Here is a 16414-nt window from a genome sequence, read left to right as displayed (position 1 = left end):
AGGTGCATATTTTGATTTCCAAAGCCTTTCCCAAGGTGATGACCCCCCTTTTAACCATCTCCACCATAATTTTGCTCCATTTTCTTTGTTGGTTACCTCTGGATCTTGAAGACCTAGCCCACCTGCATCTTTTGGTTTGCACTCTATTTAAGGCCACTAGCGCCCATTTTCGTTTCACCTCTACCCCTCGCCACAAGAAGTTCCTTTGGATGTCCCAGATCTTTTGGGAGAAGGGAGGATAGATAACATATACCTTGGAATAGCTTGTAGCACTGTGTTTGTTAGAATCAGATGACCACCCAGGTTTAGGGCTTTGACATTCCATTGTTTCACCCTATCCTCAAGGTTTGATACAATTTTTTCCTAATTGGAGTTCTTCTAGGCTTGCACCATTAGAGGGACCTCAAGGTACTTTGATGGGAGGGATTTAAACATATATGCCCTGTTTTTTTACCTCTGCATGGTGTAAATATCTTGAAAATATGCTTTTAGATACTCTTTCGGAGATATTACTACATCGCAGTAATCCATTTGTATCTATTTTGCAAAATATTAAGCATTATATTTTGCTTAAACGGAATATATTGTGGGAACTTTCTATACAAATTGATGAGCATTTTGCACAGCACGGCTGAAAGAGAAGCCCTTATGATCCTAACCTCTACTGCAAAGATCAAGGGGGATATTGTGATCATCGTTGTGTATGTCGATGACTTAGTAATCACAGGCAGTTATGAGAAGAGAATTTTGGCAAGATTTGAAAAGGTCCTTTGACATGACCGATCTTGGTCTATTGCATTAGTGTCTTGGTTTGGAGGTGTGACAAACACATCACCGGATATTTGTATATAAAAGAAAATATGCCAAGACACTTATTGAGAAATCCCATATGAATGGTTGTAAGCCCATGCAAACTCCCATGGAACCAGACCTAGTAGGAACCGCACCTCTTATCATTCAAGTGACACGTAAGTTACAATGTGGCACACAAATAAGTAAAGTAACATGGAACTGGCACTTGCCCCCATTAATCCAACGCATTCAAAAACATTTGGGGGTGTTGAAAACCATGGAATTCACCTTAGTTCAGTGGTTTTCGAATGCGTTGGTGGATAGGGTGGAAAATAAAGGGGTAGATAATGTCCATTTGCTCACCGACGTGATGTGCAAGTTTTCAGAGGGCTAGCTAAAGGAGGAAAGCCAAAGGTTGGCAGAGAGAGATCACTCCACGCCATTAAGGTAGGTTGATAGAGAAGGGGTGGGCCCGAATCAGGACAGTGATCTACCAGTTCATACGAACAAATAATCCTTCATTATGGACATACTTAGGAAACGAGAAGGGGTATGTGTCTGCAATACAAGGATAGAGTGATGGTTAATCATGGGAAGGAGAGGATTTCCCCCATAATAGATTGTTAGTGTGATCGTCTCATTAATAGGAGATGTGGCAAGAGGAGTGGGAAGGTACGAAATCAAGAGGGGAAACATACAAGAGCAAGGTCAGGGTGATTATAATTTTGAACAAACTGCTGGCAAGGGAAAATGAGAGGAAGGACGTCCACAAGTACACACGAATGAACAACAACATCGCTAGCAGGTCAGAGTTACTAAAAATTGAGAGGGAAAGTACTCAAATATCGGCGAGGCAAGTCTCATTTGGGGTGTCATCTTTAAATCATAGCTAGGGAGCAAGCTTCATCGACATAAGGCAAAACACTGAAAGGTGGTGTAATTGTGAGTTGGTGATAGTAATTTCTATGAGGGAAATTCAGTTATCAGGGAGTGCAATGAGTAAGAGCTAAAGTGATGCTAGTAGGCCAAGAGGTAGTTCCCGCGGATGCTCAGGGCTTTGAGTTTTGCAAACAGACATGCATGGAGGAAGCAGCGGAGGTTGTTGCTAAACAGTCACACAAAAGGGAAGGATATAGTGGAAATCTGGGAGAGTGAGGTTCGAAGACATTGTAGGGCTATCTTTGATGGTAGAATAGAGGAGGAAGGAGATTGGATCATCAACACAGGGAAATCCAAAACATAGATGACTGTGTACCAAAAGACCTTGGAGACCGCTTGGCATGTCAAGACTCTAGTGGAAAAGCTGCAAGCAGAGGCAGCAGAGTAGAGGAAAAAGAGGCAACTCGAGACAGAAATCGAGTTAAAATCTATAGACCAATGCCTAAAAGGAATTGAAGAGGCTCTCAAGGGTTTGGTTAACATAGAGAAATTGCATGTTGGCAGAATTGGGGATCTTAACAAAATGTTCTCAATCTATCTAAATTATATCGATAATGTGGATATATCAATGGGTGTAGAGATAGGAGATTTCGCCCGCTTGAGGAAGTATCGAGTTCGAGAGGCTTGCGCTGCAGGCGGCTGTCCACTGGCAACCCTAGAGGCTCCAGCGACAACCCTTGTGGAGGACCCAACAATGGGGCCAACGACGATAACAACTCCAAGCAAATAATATTGTGTTAGTTGATCATGGCATCGACCAATCTTTTGTTTAGTTTTGTGTTATGTTATATAGGTAGTATTGTAGTTATTTTGTCAAGTTTAGGTCTGAAGATCAGAGCTATATAGCTATTCAGATAGGCAGACCTACATATAGTAGTAGTGGGAAGGGGAACTTTTTTGAACTATATAAGGGAAAGTAAAGACAGAAAAATCTAATGGCATGTCTGGTTAAATGTGTGACAAAGAGAATCTTCTTCTACAACTGGTTTGGTAAACCAACTACTATTTTTGTATTGTATGTTTATTTAGTAATATATTGAAACTTTACTAACTTACAAAAAAGTTATCTTATTATTTTTCCCTTTAATATATTGTCTATTAAAAATATATGCTACATATTAAAAGATATTAAAAATATATGCTACATATTAAAAGATATTAAACTTTTAGAAACTTAATCTTTCTTATAAATATAAAATATTTGATATGATAAACATAAAATTTTATGTAAAAAATTAAAAAAATATATATTGTGTATTAAAATATATTGAATTCTTCGATATATTTTTTACCACTGGATGATGTGGAAAGAAATTTGATGAGGAATTTGATACCATATAAACCTAAAATTTTAATTACTAAGTCAACTATATGGGGTTATCGGGTTATCTTCCTTTTCAGTATGTTCTGTTCAAGCAGACATGTTTTGTATGAAAAAAATCTAATTTAAAAATAATTAAATTTTATTACTGAGTCAACTATATGGGGCCTATCTTACCTTTCAGCTGTTTTTATTAAAAAATATAAAAAATTTACAAGAATATTTGTTTACGAGGTGTTTGGAGAAATTTGATCTCTCTTTCAAGGCCCAACAAGGTTCAAATGGATTTGCTCTAATGCAAGTGAGGACTAGCTTCATTTCGAGATAAGGTTTCCAAGGTGTGAATATGCGAGGAGCGTTTACCATTCCACCATAGCTGTTGTTATCGCAGAGGAAGATGTTTCTCTACTCCTTTACTGTTTCCATTCTCATCCTCTTTTTAAGTGTTATAAGTAAAACCAGATAAACATAACAATAAAACTAACTGGGTACAGTGGCACATAGAGTGAATTCCAAACAAATGCCCATATTTCAACTCTTTTTGTGCCTTTGTGTAAGAAAGGTTGAATTTTTATTTTGTATGAGCACAATGATGACTCGGAACTCTGTCTTGTGTGTCAGTGTCTGATCTATGGAAAAAGATAAATATAGATTTTAATCACTCTTGAATAGACTGTAAATTTTTTTTGGCATTGCATGATGTTGAAAATAGTTAGGTGGATTAGTGCAGAGCTTAAGAAGATATTGAGTTTAATGGCACAACTGACACCATGAAAGAATCTTTGGAACAAGTGGTGGAGTAGATTGTGCCTGAGCAAAGGGTTGCAACAATGTATATGAATTTGGAAAAGGCCCCCATGTAATGGTGGGTAAGCACATCAAATCAAGTTTCACTCATGGCATGATATGATAGAGGTACTTAATGATAAAGGCCTACCAGAAATTGGGGCTCCACTAGGTAATGACATTTTGGAATCCAGTTCTGTCAACCAGCCCCTACAATTCGGTGGTACTTCCAATCCAATGGGATACATGTATTACTGTGAAGTCATTAGGAGATATAGGAGGTTCCTATTTAACTATGGGTTCATAATTTTATGCAAACCTTAGAGCCATTTCCAAAGAAGTGATATCTTGAGGTAAAAATGCAGTGGCAGACAACTAGCTAGGTTGAATTATGAGAAAGGTTCTACAACACATTATATAACTCTACAAGGAGGAGGCACAGATTGCAAGTTTGATAGAGTTCATTTGGTGTTTCCAATAAATGGACCACCCACAAAGTCTAATAATAGGATCCCCAAAGGAGTACCCCTTAAAGGAACTTTGCCATCTGTGGTATAAAGAAACTGATTCCCTTTTGAAACTATTGATAATGTGGTAGGTGGTATTTCTCTGGAAATGAAAAGTATTGATCTCCTTGTTGTTTTGCGAGTTGTTGATAGTGTATGGGAAGATGGTGAAAATAGTGGGGAATAAGATAGATCTGCATTCTATTTAAAGGATCATTTTTCAGCAAGGAATGTGTTGTAGTGTAATTAAATCTGCATGTTGTTCCGAAGATTTCTCAATCAAATAGATCTGCAATCTTTTTAAAGTTTATTTCCTTCCAAACTCAGTGAATATCCAGTGTTGGGTTGTGAAAGTGTGCTTGATATCTAACTTGGACAGATCCTATCTGGTGTAGAGTATCCAGTGTTGGGTTGTGAAAGTGTGCTTGATATCTAACTTGGACAGATCCTAGCTGGTGTAGAGTCCCCCTGAGGGTCCACTCAAGCTCACTACTATGTTATTGCTAATTCACTAATTTTTTTTGAAGCAGCACTAGCAGTTCTAGTTCCAGTAGTATATCTAGTAGTATACCTAAGAGCATATATATGCATACGTAGCAGCAGAACAAACAGAGTAAGTATATGAACCTTGAACCAAGCTAGCATCATGATCAACCTCTGTTAAGGAAATATCTCCACGTGTTGTGGGGGTCTCACCACACCAAACGCATCTTAGAGACCCTTGTCATGACCAGGTCAGCCCTGTAACTTCACTGCCTTCTAACGTGTTTGGAGGTTGTTGTTACCACTAGATATTGGTTTCATTCATTGTTCACAGGTAGCAAACTTTCACTGCCATATTTTGTTGAGAAATATCAGGAGCCTTGAAGGAGGAGGGTAGGGTTAAGCCTTGCCTCCATGTACTCGATCATCCTTTTCATATGGTTGATCTTTTGGGGTAGAAACATGGTTTCTACCTGCCTTCCTAGAACTGCATATGGGTTGTATCAATGGTGGAAATATTCAAAAAAATCTTCATTTCCTCTATTTATCACTTTGTCATGTAGGAAAACAGAGTACATGAATATGGGTTAGTCTGACTCGTAATTGAAAAATTGCTGAGTCTCGTAACTCCTAAACACCAACCCTTTTATAGGGTAATATTTTCTAGAGAAGATAAATCATCCTTTTCATTAAGAAAGAGGAGTACATTTACATATATATGACCCAAAAAACCTCAAAGGTATGCACATCACCAATGCCAACAACAACATCCATCACAAAATTAACTAACAGGGACCAAAAATGGACATGAAAAGAACATCTATAAACTTTGTAGAACATGGATAAAATTACTAAAAAAGATAAAAACCCGGATAGTATGGAACATTAAAATCCTAGTTACAAACAAGAATAACCAGTTCAAACAAAAATATTTTATTCATAAGATGACAAAAAGGATAGAATTTCTTGACATATCAAAAGAAGTGAGCCAACTGAAGATCACTGGGGATATGAACATATCCCCTTCTCAATAATTGTAAGCCTCCTGGTTCTTCAAATAAAAAGTGGCCTTCCTCCACCCGTAGATATTTTTTGGACATATAGTCCACATGTTGGTTACATTCCCTCAAAATATGCTAGAATAGTAGATTATGAAAGAGACCCTTAAGAATTTAAATATGTTACATCTAGTGCTTGAGGGAAAGAACCTTAAAATTCCCCTTCTCCATTATCCAGTCCATCACACACTTGGAATCTCCATAAATCTGACAGGAGATAATGTTCAATGATGTTTCAATATATAAAAGGGCCCAAACTACAGAAACCTCTGCCTTGGTATTAGACTCTGAACCAATATTCAACCAAATATGATAAGACCCATTTCTAGGGAGGAAACTGATGGCACCCCCTCCAGATACACCTAAATGATATGCATCATCAAAGAAACCTACATTTATAGATAGAGGACTATGAGGGAAGCATAAGGAGTGACTACGAGGAGGATTCAAAGGCTTGACATACAGAGAAGAAACCCATAATATGAGGCAGGATGTCAGAGATCTCTGCTTTCAAAGATATGTTTATTCTGAACCTTCTAGACACCCCAAGCGATGAAGATAGGAAAGGATTTATAATTACCCATGTTTTTCTCACATAAGAAAAGGAAATGGTCAATATGATACATTGGAACAAGGTCCAAAATATTAAATAACGTGACGGTTGCAGTCCAAAGTTCCATGGAAAAATCACACAGAAAAAATAAGTGATTGACATATTCAAAGTCCTTTGAATAGAGGATACATATATTTGGCCTAGATAATCCTTTGCACAATAGAGGGTCCCATGGTTATATCTAATTCTCTAAATCCAACCATATGAATAATTTCATTTTTGGAGCAATAAGACAGTCCCGGAACTTATTATACCACCAATTTACCATGGGAAGGGAAGAACATGCTGATATAGAATTATAGGCATGGCAAGAAGTTATTTTCCCAAATGAGGTGTTCCAAGCACAAGCAATTGAACCATCCTCCTATGATAAGATTAGACCATTGAGAATAAGATTCTTAACAAAATTGTCCCATTCATATGCTAGAAGACCATGTAGACCCAATTCAGAAGCACATTTCCACCTGATAATAAAAGACTGCAATGAGGAAGACAAGAAAGGATGACACAATATATAAACAGCCCAGAATTTGAGATGAAATATGAGCTTTGGAAATAATTAGTAGAAGGGAGATCCCCTAATAGAAGGAGCTCCAGATGTTATTAACAAACGGGGTTTATGTTTTGCAGGTCAGGCATTGTGCTATTGAACAAAATCTATGGCCATTTTGACTACTTATGATGGGACTTACAGTTCAGTCTTTCCACTACTTGTAAGCATGGATAATTTGCCCTAGTAGTATACCTAAGAGCATATATATGCATACGTAGCAGCAGAACAAACAGAGTAAGTATATGAACCTTGAACCAAGCTAGCATCATGATCAACCTCTGTTAAGGAAATATCTCCACGTGTTGTGGGGGTCTCACCACACCAAACGCATCTTAGAGACCCTTGTCATGACCAGGTTAGCCCTGTAACTTCACTGCCTTCTAACGTGTTTGGAGGTTGTTGTTACCACTAGATATTGGTTTCATTCATTGTTCACAGGTAGCAAACTTTCACTGCTATGATGATAGTGACTGTTTTATCAATAGCCTCTGTTCTGTTTATGTTTATGTTGGGTATGATGATGATAGTGACCCACAAGATGATGTGCTTGTTGAAATACTCCTTACTTTAGTAGTTATTGCAATTGTTTCTTAACTTTATCTCCTTCCAAAGTAAATTCGTTACACATTCACCAAGTCCCATCCTTATTGGGAACTATGATGCTATGTGACCCATATGATGATGTGTTTTGTCTAATTACTCCCTACTCTAGTAGTTATTGCAAATGTTTCTTCACTTTATCTCCTTCCAAAATAAACTATCCATACAACCCAATATTTGGTAATGGGAATTAGGAAACAATTGTATCTTGTGCCCCACTTCCCTTTTAGTTGGTAAATATTTAGGCTCTTCGAGCACTTCTCTATACACATACAATAAATCCTCTAACTATTATTTCTGCTCTTCATTACATCTTCTATGGATTCCTTTTACTAATTCATCCCTTGGTTGATTATCTCTCAAGAAAAATAATACAAATTTTCCACTAAAAGTGATCTATTTTTGGCTTGGTTGGAACTTACTAGAGAGACCTTCTACTTACCTTTTTCCACATTGATGATGAAATACTTCCCATCCTTGATCAATAAGTGCTAGTTTTCCCTGATCATGAAGATCAATCCCTTGTGTACATGTAAGGGCTTCCAAACACTATACCACACACATCAAGGAGTATTATATATAAATCCAATTCATAAAATATGCACTTATAGTAAACTTGACCTTACACTATTTAGTGACTTTGAGCTCTACATCTCTATTCACCCATTCCAATGGATAGTGGTTCAAATAATCATGAACATCTAACACAAGCTTGTTGACTTGATTTTTTGCTGTGAGTTTTTCCAATGAATCAAAATCGAATAGAGCATCCACCGTGGTATTTTTTACTTGAGTATTAATCTGGAATAATTTAGTCATCTCATTCTCTTCCTTGCTATGAAGGATATTCATATTCAACTCCTTTTGCACTGAGGTGTAGACAGTCTTCTCATTTACATCCATGCTACACTCTATTAGGTTGAATGAATCCATATCTAATATGTTATTCTTCTTGGAAAAACTATATTTATTTGGATTCAACCCTAGATGTAGCTTTCAACACTTATATCCAATGAAACCATCAATATTACAATTGTTGCAATGATTGTTTGGATCCTTGCACTAATGTGTAGTAATTGTATTTTTTTTAAAAGGAACCTAACATAAACAGAACAGAGGCTATGAACAGAACCCAATTTATGAAGGTCCCTTTTATTCAAGCATCACAAAATCTGGGCTTTCCAAGGATTCAATCACTGTTCCTTATGATTATAGGGGTTGCAGCTGGTTCTCTCTTAACTGAAAATGAAAGAGACTTTCAAGTTTTCTCATATTGAGACTTTTATTACCAAATTTTAACTGCTTCAGGACGTACTTGAGTATCTTGCTTCAAATCTGATTATGTCAGGTTTCTTATGTAATCCTGATTTACAGTCCTAGCCCTTTCTAGAATTGTTCCTAACATCATCTGCCATACTCTAGAATTTAGATATCCTAGAGAGAATCCAATATGTACCAAGGATCAAATGTTCCACAAGCATAACTCAAAATGCCACCAATCTGATTGATGCTCAACTATAGATAGTATCATAGATTGGTAGACTAATGTGCTGCAACAAACCCTAGCATCAACATGCTCTGCTTCACTGTACCAATTTTTCAAGTACCCTCTATTCAACCTCAGTTCTGACATATGTAAAAATCAATAGGTTAATAACTGCAACGACACTGTTGTATTCAATGTTGTCAATGAGACCCTTTAATGCTACACTTTGTGAAATAAGTATCATGCCACTTTCAAATGTTCAAATGATGATCCTCTAGACCCTGCTGCAAGATTATGAAACTTCTTTACATTGTCTAAACACTCTGCTCAGCAGTAATCAGTATTCACTGGCTCTGAAGGTTTTTACATATCTAAGGAAACTTTTTTGTTGTTGTCAAACCAACATATTGTAATAAACCAGAGCCTCAAATCATGATTATATCAATTTCGATGGCTTTCATTCTCAAGAAAACATATCACTGCATAGTATGAATGGTAGTAAGAAAGGGACTTGTCACAGTTAAGAGCTTCAAGGGAATCTTCACAATTCAATCTCATGAACCTCAGTTCTGTTCTGTGCTTATCCCCGCCAATGTGCCATTAAGCGCACTCATTCCTGCAAGCAAATAAATTCTATGCATATTCTGTCTCAAATCCCTCTACCATATAAGGACCTTACACTTTCAAAGAACAAGAGAACCGATATCCTTGTGACATTAGTAATTCTAGAAATTTGTCCCAAAACTTGATTTGAATGCAGTCAATGTGTACATCAAATAAGTCATGATATTCATATTCTCTCCCCACTTTAAAGTAAAGTTGGGGCTGTTAAGCTAGCCAATTCATACATATAATGTGGGAAAATGATGTTTTGAACCCAGGTCATTATTGTGGCTACCCCCACTCTTAACTTCTAGATGGAACCTCGACAGAGAGCTTGATCAACCAATTTCAATATCTTGTTTTTAATTATTTGTCCATGTATTTTCACCATTCTTCATCTAGGCAAAACATTTATGCTTGTCATGTTGATTATGTGGCTATTTAATTTTTTTTTCATATTAGGCTTGATTTCTTGATCTTCATTCAATGTAGTTTATGGCTCTTCTTAATTATCCTTTTCCTCACTTAGAAGCTGAAGGATTAAAGCTTGCTCAGCAGTAATCAGCATTAAAGCCAGTTGGATATCAACAAATCAAAATCCCAAAAAATCCACATGTTGTACACCTGGATTCATGGGCATGCAAGCTTGCATGTTTGGCATGTGTCAAACAGTCTAGCCCCAGCTACCCCTACATATACAACAGTCGAGGCACCAAAAAATTTCAAAAATCTATTCAGATGCGTTTGATGTAGCTCCTTATGTCTGCATGTCTTATTTTTCTGTAATTTTAATATTTTTTTATTTCATATATATAAATAAATTTATATATTTTCACATCCCCTATGTCTTATTTTGGGGGTTCTATGTGTCCTTGTGTCAAAGGATGTAGCTAAGAAGCAACAAAGGTAACCATGCTAATCCAAGAGCACTTCATAGTGTTTTTCTTGATTTAACAGTAGGGGATAATGTATTTAGAGGAGGTTGATGGATCATTTAGGCAGGATAGATCATATTTGAAAGCAAGCTTTAATCCATTCACTCTACTCAGCAGTAATCAGCATTCACTGGCTCTGAAGGTTTCTACATATCTAAGGAAACTTTTTTGTTGTTGTCAAACCAACATATTGTATACCTAAAGATAAGATTGTTTTTAAGTAAGTAGAAGAATCCAAAGTTGTTTTGAAACCAAAACCATCTTATATGTCATCATCAACTAGAGAAAAACCACATAATGAAAAATCATGTGAGTAAGGTCTTCTTATTAAAGCCATACAAAGTTGGATATCAACAAATCAAAATCCCCAAAAATCCACATGTTGTACACCTGGATTCATGGTCATGCAAGCTTGCATGTTTGACATGTGTCAAACAGTCTAGCCCCAGCTACCCCTACATATACAACAGTCGAGGCACCAAAAAATTTCAAAAATCTGTTCAGATGCGTTTGATGTAGCTCCTTATGTCTGCATGTCTTATTTTTCTGTAATTTTAATATTTTTTTGTTTCATATATATAAATAAATTTATATATTTTCACATCCCCTATGTCTTATTTTGGGGGTTCTATTTTTCCTTGTGTCAAAGGATGTAGCTAAGAAGCAACAAAGGTAACCATGCTAATCCAAGAGCACTTCATAGTGTTTTTCTTGATTTAACAGTAGGGGATAATGTATTTAGAGGAGGTTGATGGATCATTTAGAGGAGGTTGAGGATCATGGACTCCCAAATAATCATAAACATGGCCTTAAAACTTCTGCAGGGATCCCCGTTCACAAGGTCAGTAGCAGCTGGAGAATGGCAACTCGACTCGAGCTACTACAGCAATGGCTTATTCACAATCAAGCTATTTCTTTTAAACACATCAGAAGGGAAGGGAACAAACTGGCAGACTTTCTTGCTAATTTAGGAGTGGACAGTGGAAGGGAATTCTATGAAGGCTCTATATCTTGCATAGCTTCTGAGAACCAACTTTCCACCTTCATACTATAGTAACAAGTGATATGCAGTCGAAGGAAGACTCAAACCCGGATGCGGGTGTCCTTAAGAGGTGTTAATGCTGGAGCACGCGGAGTCGGCAACTGGCGAGTAATTAAGAAGGGTAAGGCGGTTCGTGGCAGGTAATTAATCCGCATTAATGAAGGCCCGAGCTCGTACGCAGATGGAAGTTATCAGGATGGCGCGCATTCTCCAGGGTTCATTTGTTCTGGTCTTTTCAGGCATCAATGTAGTGTTTCCGGTTTTTTCTAGCAGAGGTCTCCTCTGGTGGTCATGGTCTCAGAGTCTTAGTGCAACACAGCGAATTTGGAAGCCTCCTTGGTCTCATAACTGCTCCCATTTGGTCGGCTTCAGGTATATAGTTCTGCCTCTTTCAGACAGCGTCAGGTGCATTAAGTTTGTTTTCTCCATTTGCGTCTGGTGTCTTAAGTCAGTCCTCTGGTTCATTTCGGGAAGGGATTTGGTTTTTGTCCTTGTTAAAGGTGTCTGGGTTGGGTACTGGCTTTCTCAGTCGTCGTTGGGTATTTTCTTGACGCCGAGTCTAGCTTATGTGTGCTGGGCTTCTGGGTCTTTCATTCAAAGGTCTGGTTTTTAATTGGTTACAATTGCCCTTCTTCCCTTCCCCACACCCAGTCCTTTAGCATCCTCATTCCGCTGTTGTATTCTGTTATGGCCCGTCGTCGGGGTATTCCAAGGCGAGGGAGCAACTCGGGATCCCGTGGAGGATCTGGAGGGCGTGGTAGCTCTGCGCCTCGTCGTATATCCCCGTTAGCTACTGCTTCACCTTCCTCTCTGCCCTCAGACAATTCTGGACCCTCCCTAAACAGTTCCCTTCATACCTCAAGGTTTAAGTTCAAAAGCAGACTTAACAGACCGCTCATCTCAGCTATAATTACTGTCATCTTCTCGGAGGAAGAAGATGAGCTCACAAGCTCAAACGAAATTTCCAAGGAACAGTCGCTTTTTCAGAATTCCAGTGATTCTGAGAGCAGCTTGGCTGGTGCTGTCCTCAATGTTTTTGCTGCGGTGTACGAAGAAGGTCAACAGGAGGCTTCTCGCCCTCCGCCGGACTCTCCTCAAGAACAGACCATAGTTTGTGAGCCAGCGCGCCTCTTTGGCAGTGTTCTGCACCTTGTGCCTCCTACAGAAGGCAACTTGATGGAAGCTGAAGATGAGGTGATGGTAACCTGGGCAAGCTCCCCTAATCAGGTTAATGAAAATGCTACGGATGCGCCACGGCAAGTTTAATTACCTTTGGTTTCAGCTACAGGACAGTAAGTCCGTTTTGGTTTTCTGGATCTCGTGTGTCATTTTCAGTGTGCATGGCTTCTGATACCAACAATATGAATTTGTTCATTCTCCAGGGTACAATTTTGGATTTCCTTTTTGTAATTATGGTAAAGAAACAGTTTTTTGTAATAGGGCAGCTCACTCTGAGCGTTTAGCTCTGTTTAGTCTTGGTCCATATAGTTCTGTTCAGTGTTGAGGCTATGATTATCAGTTTTGTAAACAAAGGAAAAAAGCTACCTGCAATGGTTCTTTGACAGAGGGCAGGCTACGGCCCCCTCAGAGGTTCAAACCTCTTTGTAAATATTTTTTCTCTTTTTAATCCTAATAGAATAGTCTTTACTCAGAAAAAAAAAGATTAGACCATTAAGAATAAGATTCTTAATAAAATTGTCCCATTCATATGCTAGAAGACCATGTAGACCCAATTCAGAAGCACATTTCCACCTGATAATAAAAGACTGCAATGAGGAAGACAAGAAAGGATGACACAATATATAAACACCCAGAATTTGAGATGAAATATGAGCTTTGGAAATAATTAGTAGAAGGGAGATCCCCTAATAGAAGGAGCTCCAGATGTTATTAACAAACGGGGTTTATGTTTTGCAGTTCAGGCATTGTGCTATTGAACAAAATCTATGGCCATTTTGACGACTTATGATGGGACTTACAGTTCAGTCTTTCCACTACTTGTAAGCATGGATATTTTCAATTTTGAGGGTTTATATTTGCTTCATTGTGAAGGAAAATGTGTTTTTTTAATGCTCCAGATGTTATTAACAAACGGGGTTTATGTTTTGCAGGTCATGCAATGTCCTATTGAACAGAATCTATGCCCATTTTGACGACTTATGATGGGACTTACAGTTCAGTCTTTCCACTACTTGTAAGAATGGATATTTCAATTCTGAGGGTTTCTATGTTGCTTCATTGTGAAGGAAAATGTGTTTTTTAATGCTCCAGATGTTATTAAACAAACGGGGTTTATGTTTTGCAGGTTAGTCATTGTGCTATTGAACAAAATATATGACCATTTTGACGACTTATGTTGGGACTTGTTACAACAGATAGTCCATGCCCAATGATATCAAAATCTTCTATTTATGAAAAGAAAGAGGGGTTAGTGTATAAAGATGGAAGCCTCTCAAATTAGTCTTCCTGAGAAAAAGGTGAAAGTTACTGTTGAAAACTGGCTAGGGATAGGTCACTGAAAGAACCACCAATTTGTATCTTTTCTGACGTAATCTGGGTATCTCTCATCTCAAGCGTTCTTGTGGTAATATTCTATTGAAAATAAGAAGACTTGTGGTAATATGCCATTGAAAATACACCAATTTGTATCTGTTCTGGACGTAATCTGAGTATCCCTCATCTCAAGCGTTCTTGTGGTAATATGCCATTGAAAATAATAAGAAGTCCTAACATTTCTACCCAGAAAGTGCATGGTGAAGATGTTTCGGAAGCGATAAAGGTTTTTCTGCTTATCAATGTACTTAACACAAAGAAACAAGTAATCAAATTCCATTAACATGCACTTAACGTTACATAAGCCCAAAAGCAAGAGAAATAACTAAGCTAGAATCTGATCCAAGAAAATGCAACGTTTTATCATCCTATGCTTAGTAGATATGTGTTTAAAGTCTGCAAAATCAAAAAGATATAATCTAAGGTAGCCCCAACAATCTGAACAGGCAACAGGATATGATAATAATTTATCCAAAGAGATATTTTTTTAATAAAACAAACAGAAAGCCTAAACACATACCTGTTTTAGGCAAAAACTATGGAAGATCGGCCTCACAGAAAAAACGGAATTAAATGCAGAGCTTATAAAAATGTCTTGGCCATCCGAAAAGGTTGTTGACAGATGCGCCTCACCTGTTAATGCTACAGGATACCCCGACCATATTGGATATAATGAGTGCATGTGCTTCTCAAAGCACACGGATCACGATTGTCAAAGCACACGGATCACTGATTATCTGTCTGTTCAAAAGTTTTCCAAATCGTTGAATCACGGATTATCTTATGTTTCGTGTGAATTTGGGCAAGCTTGGAAGTCGGGTTGCAAACTGCTACAGGTGTCCTTATTTTTCTACAAGAAACAGTCTAATGTGAAGTGAATATGCTAAATGTGGTATTGGATGGCAATGATGCTAATGAGAAGTTGGAAATTGGAAAGTGAACATATCCAATGCATTAAAACAATTTGTGGTAGGGTTAATGAATAACACATAATGAACCAAAAAAATAAAAAATAGTAATGGAAATGAACTAAATTCAAAGTAAAAATTCTATCTAACTAATGTAAGAGTGCTACAACTATCATCAACAAATGTTAAGATAAGCTGTAAGAAAAAATTGGCCATAAACAAATATGTGAACATAAATGATACAAGAGGGATATTGACCACCTAGTCAATGGGCCAAGTTAAAACAAGGAAACTTAAAAACCTTAGAAGAAAGCTAAACTAAGCGTGAAATCAAAATAACACTTCAATTAACAAACATGTTGTTTGTAATTTGAAGATGACAAAGTTACAAAAAAATCTTGGAATCTGAACCTCTCGTATTATTCACATGTTTTTCCTATGATTTTCTTCTAATCCTATTATCTTACTCAAGCCTATTGTTTTGTACAAGTGGATAGGAGGAAAACTCCTTGAGTGGAGGAATGCTTTCCCTCCGATAAGCAATAAAAACCCAGATCTGTTTTCCTGGATCACCACGCAGCAGTAGTAAGGAGGATTTACTATTCTTAGGTAGTCGTGTTGGGTTACTAAACCAACCAAAACCACTCGTACTACGCCTTGGGATGATAATGGTGTTTCTCCTTAGATGATGTCCAAGGCCCCAAACAAAGCCATCCTTGTGGGGCAAAATTATCCTCATATTAACACCCATACAACATCTATATACCTATGGTTTATAATGATGGCAAAATAGTGCTCCCCACACCTAATTGTGCAAAAAGACCCCAACTAACCTGCCTGCCATGTCAAACTTGTCTCGATATTAGCATATCATCCTACATTATTCATTAGCTCATCGAGATAGAGGATCAAGGACTCTCACTCCATAGTTGGGGACTATAGTCCATCAAGTCAGTGTAGGTCAAATTTTCGGGCTAATTGTATCATGGACACGTCAAGGTCAACCAACATTAAGCAATGTATTAGTTTTTGGTACATCGACCTATCAAAATGTCGCAATATTGTAGTAGACAATAGTAAGTAGACACTAGCCACCAACAAGAAACCTTGATGTCGCCGATGAGCACCACTAGGCAACCATTATCCGTAAGAGCACGAGGTGGTTTTGTACGATGTGCACAGTCTGTATTATTACTAAACCAACCAAAACCACTCGTTCGCCCTGGGATGATAATG

Source organism: Pinus tabuliformis, chromosome 2_1 (assembly GCF_031772625.1).
Source record: "Pinus tabuliformis cultivar Carrire ecotype Pingquan chromosome 2_1, CPIR1, whole genome shotgun sequence".
In the NCBI taxonomy this organism is placed as follows: domain Eukaryota; kingdom Viridiplantae; phylum Streptophyta; class Pinopsida; order Pinales; family Pinaceae; genus Pinus; species Pinus tabuliformis.
Note: the sequence above shows the minus strand (reverse complement) of the source record.